At 43.9% G+C, this 5191-nt stretch overlaps 1 protein-coding gene across 1 annotated transcript in view; it reads left to right on the top strand.

Moving 5' to 3' along the window:
* ralgps2 (Ral GEF with PH domain and SH3 binding motif 2) overlaps positions 1 to 4292 on the top strand; it is a gene marked incomplete in the record, with an annotated part of 126865 nt that extends 122573 nt beyond the window's left edge. The window contains 1 exon segment of the mRNA XM_062555494.1: positions 1 to 4292. This exon segment is cut by the window's left edge and continues 1244 nt beyond it.
* Between the last annotated feature and the right edge of the window lie 899 nt (positions 4293 to 5191).

The following is a 5191-nucleotide window of genomic DNA, read 5'->3' as shown; positions in this document are numbered from 1 at the left end:
TTAAAAAAGTGATTGCGACACGCAGAAATGTAAAAAGGGCTCCAACACCTGATGAATACCAGATGAAAAACTACAATTCCCAGAGGCCTCTGATAGAATATTCCCCCTCCTTCCCCCCTTGTGTCTCCTTGGCGAGCTCACCTGCAGATCTGAAGAGCTAGATGGACAGATTGTGAAACGGAGGTGGGGGGAGGGTTGGTAAAGGTCACTGAAGTTCATGTGATGAAAAGGTTTCCTTATCAGTTTTTCTTTCTTTCTTCTTTCTCGTTATCTGTTCTTTGTTCGTGGCTGAGGTATGTGAACCCAGCTGGGGTGATATGGAGGTGGACTCCCAATGTCTCAGTGATAGCCACTGGGAACATCACCTTTTCAGAGGGAGAGATTGTGCGAGTGGCCGCTTACCGTAAGCGGCTGCACGTTTTTCTTGTTTGAGGGTGAGAGAAGAAAGTAGTCACGTCCGTAGAAAATCCCTCCTGTCCCCCCCGCCTGCTGAGACTGTACAGTCAGTGAGCCTGTGTTTTGTTTATATGTGTGTGTGTGTGTGTGTGTGTGTGTGTGTGTATACACACCAACCCTCCCACAAGGGTGCAGAAAAACTAAGAGAAGGAAGTCACCAAAGTCAATATGAGAGCGTGTATAGTTACCTTTTTTTTTCCGTTTTTTTCTTTGTTTTTTTTTCCTTTCTGAACTTCCTCCTTTTAGGTGTTGGTCTGCGACACAGCTGAAATGCAAAGCTATCATGGAGCCATTTGTTATCTATTTTTAGTTATTTTTTTATCGTTTAGTTCCTTTTTTAAAATACTGTTTTAGTTTTCAATCTGATTTTGGGAGGCGGTGTCCAGTATTACAGTGTAGACCAAGTTGCACATGTCTAGGGTGTTTTAATTGTCTGTTACTTTTTTATGTTACATTTCAGTCAATGTCCTCTTTTGTTTGTTTTGCATTTTATTTAGTTTTTATCTCTTTTTTTGTACCATTTTCAACTTGTGGTCATTTTTATTTGTGATGAACGAAGTTCCCGTGTGTCATCCATGGGAAGTTGTGTTATGTACAGTAGAGCAACACTTTGTGTTGTCCTGTTGCATTAAGGCGGGCCTGGACAATGGTTCCGCAGGGATCTCCCTATGAGCTTAGAGGAGCTGTGGGAGTGTGTAAGTGTCATATAATTGTCATATTAAGTTAACAGAAGACTAACCCAATAACGTGTTGTGTGTTACAATCCAACTCCAACTCTAGAACCTACTTAACCACACTTTGATGTGCAAATCTTTTTCTTGCCAGACACTGCAGATTGTGTGTGTGTGTGTGTGTGCGTGTGTGTGCATAATGCATATGCCCGTGTGTGCCAGTGTACAGACATAACAGCTGTTTTCTCAGACTTCTGGTGGGAGGGACTCAGGTGCAGGTCAGCATTGTGGAAACCTCCTCCGATGGGATGAGGGTGTGAGCAGTGGGTGCTCACCTGTTCCCCCTCGATTGATTTGTTTCTTCCCAGCTTGGGCAAATCCCTGACAGTTTTCATGCATGCCCTCCATAGCATTTCGGCACCACTTCAGAGATTTTGTGTGTGTGTGTGTGTGTGTGTGTGTGTGTGGCTTGTCTTTTCTCCTCCATTCTGTACACACAGTCCATCTCTGTATTCCTGACTTTGTGGAATTGCTACTCTTACAGCGGACGAGTCCATTAGTGAAGGAAAAGAGGCTAATTTGTGCCATTTATGACTCGTGTCTACTGAGCACTTCTTCCTCCTTCCAGAAGCCTCAGCTGCGATTTAGCTCAACCTGCTGAATCATTTGCCAGCCATTATGCCATCATCTGTCTGACCCCACACAAGCATTTCACTGCACCAGCTTTTGTTTCCTTCAAAGTACATCTGCAGGTTTTCTAAGGTTATTCTTAAAGACATTTCATTTTCTTGGAGAAATGTGCATACGTTTCATTGGTTAAGCACGGTGTGCTGACAAAGGGCAGCAGTGAATGATATTGTTTTAATGGTTGACTGCAGCAAATGTGCCGTTAGTGATGGTTGATGGAGTTTGTAGCTGATAGATCCCTAGGGATCAATTATTCAGAGCAGACAGACATGTCAGATTGTGAAGGTTAAATGGAGAGGAAGTGGTGGTCTCTTCCGGAATGAGACCTCCTTTGTAATGATGGATCTGATTGAAGGCGGATGTTAATCAACCCCAAATCCTTTCGGTCCTCTCTTGAGTAGTCTTTTCTAAGGTTAACATTATGTATGTAGTTCTAAAACTTTAATTTCATAAGCACCACTTCAGGAGCCTATGTGAACAGATCAACCTAGATGAGAGAACAGCTTGAAAAGGTATGAAAGGTATTTCTGCATTAAAAAAAAAAAATCCCCCCCTAGGATGGACAGGATGCACGCAAAGTTTTGAAGGTTGTCTGAACAACAGACAAACCCAAATACACCAGAAAGCACCTGTCCCTATGTTCGATATCAGCGGGAAAACCACACACTGGTTTCGCCCGCTCAGTCCAACAGAGCTCCCTAGTGAAACGGACTTAGGTACAGATGAGAGGAGGCTTTCGTGACAGCCAGGTGATCAAGCTCTTCAGAGTGTGTTGTGGGAGTGGGAGATGGAAAGAGTGTTTGTGTAGCGAAAGCCAGCCACTTTCAGACAGGCACCCTTCACTTATCTGATATGATTTGCGGTGTTTAAAAAGCTCTTGACCTTTTCTGCAAATGACAAACAGTGATTGCATCACCAGCCTGTGACCCATTTTGTCATCTCCTCTCTTTCACTCTCTCTCTCTGTCTCACTCACTCACTCACTCACTCACTCTCATTCTCTCACTCTACACTTCTCATCTATTCTGTAGCATCTATCAGGCTGTGACTAGTTTGGACGAGAAAGACATTTCAGGGGAAAATGCACAAAACCCAGACCAAGGGAAAGAGGAGCGCTGTGAGCAACAGAGAAAACAAAAAGATCTGAACGGTGATGAGGAGCATTTCTACAGAAGAGAACTGGCCTGGATACTGTGAACGCTTTACTCAGGAGCTGCTGCTCCATTCATGTCTGTCCTCCTTCACCACTCGCCACTCTCCAGTCTATCGTCTGTGCCATCCTCCAGCTCAGTGTAGCCCACCTACTGGAACCCCCCCCCCCCCACACACACACACACACACACACACACACACACACACACACACAACAAAAAAAACCCACCTCCTCAGCATTTGTGCTGCAGTTTTTACACCTTTGCTCAGTCTTGTGCTGAATGTTTACACAAGCGTCTATGGTATGCATAATTAAGGCACAGTGTGCTGCATTCTCGCGGTAGAGCACAGCCAATGTGAAAAGGTAAGCGGAGTCAGACATGTGCCCTTAGGACAAGCTATGAGTGGATGTACAGTACAATGGCTCAAAGGAAACTGGTTTTATTAGGCTAACTAGTTGTCTCTGCGTTAGGTCAAGTGAGCCATGTCTGTGCATTACGGTATATGGAATTAGCACACAGTTGTTATACAGTGAAACATGCAAAGGTTTTCCCTTTGACAGAAGTGTTTCTGTTACAATGGATGGGTTGTGTTTTGTTTGTTTGTGTGTGTGTGTGTGGGGGGGGGGGGTATCCACCCCACCCCACCCCCCTCTAAGTGGAGCCCATACTCTTTTGTGAAGGTAATGCCCTGGGGCTGTGGGGCTGACTAATGCATTACCGTGTGAGTGTGTTCGAGGCAGAGCGATTAATTTGGCACAATGCCTAGAAAGCACCTCATGAGGCAGAGGATGCAAGATGATTCAGGATGCCATGTGATCCCTGTGCATCTCTCCAAACACTCCCTCCCATTTGACATACACACACACAGCCCCCATTATCCCTGAGTCTCGCCAACCCACCCCTTCCCTCCCACACACATGCACAAAATCACCTCACTGCCCACCTAAAAGTCATGTACCCTAGCCAGCACTATGACCTCAAACCTGAGTGATGTGCTCCTGGGTCTCTGAAGAAAGTCGACCCAAATAAATACTTCGGTTCATTTTTTTTACCTTGTTTTTTTTTTTTTTTTTTCGTCATTCACCTTTCTTCTGCAATATTGTGAACACCGCTTAAATGCTGCGTTGACTGGGGTGATGTGGATGACTTGTGGGTGAATGTGAGCACTTAGTGGGTGATGTTTGCGTTGAGAGTGTTTGTTTTTGTGTGTGTGTGTGTGTGTGTGTGTGTTTGCGCATAAGCTAGTGTAAAAACACTTTAGGTACTGGTTTAATTATACTCATTTTGATTCCTCCTTTTAAAAATAAAACTACTTGAATTATTAAGCTTTTGTCTCTGGTGTCTTCAGTGCTTAGTGTTTTAACCATCTTGCACGAGACCACGCACATTTTTGTTATCAAAGAACACACTCTTGGACAGTGCTTCACAGAATATTTCCTTTCCAGATGTGGATGTGTCAAGTATGGCTTATTGGCCAACGTGTTAAGTGAATGGGCTGTTACAGACTGTGATTGCCTTATTTATTGATTTATTTATATATTTATTTGAAGGTGTGTAATGGATAGATGTTTTAACCTTGCTGTACAGAGCAATTTCTATTAAAAACATTATTGTGTGGCAACTGAAAAAAAAAAAAAAAAAGTATCCTCTCTATCTTTATCTTATCATGTAAATTGCATAATGCACACAGGCCTTGAGAGCAGTTGGGGACAGCCAGACTGATCATTTTGTGGGACTAGCAGGAAGCCATTCTACATGACTGCATTTGTTGCTGACCTTTGACACTGTGAGAGGCGCAGGTGACTGTTCCTGTACTGACAGGAGAACAGAGGCTACCAGCAGTAAACAGGATCCATCCCGAGTCATTTCACTATTCACTATAGGGATAAAATGCAAGTTCTTGGATCTCGCAGGCACATGAAGAAACGTCTTTTAGGATGAACAAAGTAGTGTCTCAGCTCCCTCTGCTGTTTTAGTTTCATTCTGAGGTCATTGGGTAGGCTTCAATTGCAGTAGCAAACCATTGAATTTGACCTGGTGGAATTTAATTTGATTTTTAAACTGTGTAGCTGACGGATTATTTCATTATTCGGGCTTCAACACATCCAAACATAGAAGCTGTGTGTCTTTTGCGTGTAGGACAGTAGGCCTATGCGTTCGCTTTAAGGGGTGCGGCGACGACGATGCTCCGTTGGCGAGGAAGTGCATTCTGTTACATGCAGAA

The sequence above is a fragment of the Sardina pilchardus genome, chromosome 15, assembly GCF_963854185.1.
Source record: "Sardina pilchardus chromosome 15, fSarPil1.1, whole genome shotgun sequence".
Taxonomy (NCBI): Eukaryota; Metazoa; Chordata; class Actinopteri; order Clupeiformes; family Clupeidae; genus Sardina; species Sardina pilchardus.
This window is presented reverse-complemented; position numbering and strand designations above follow the sequence as displayed.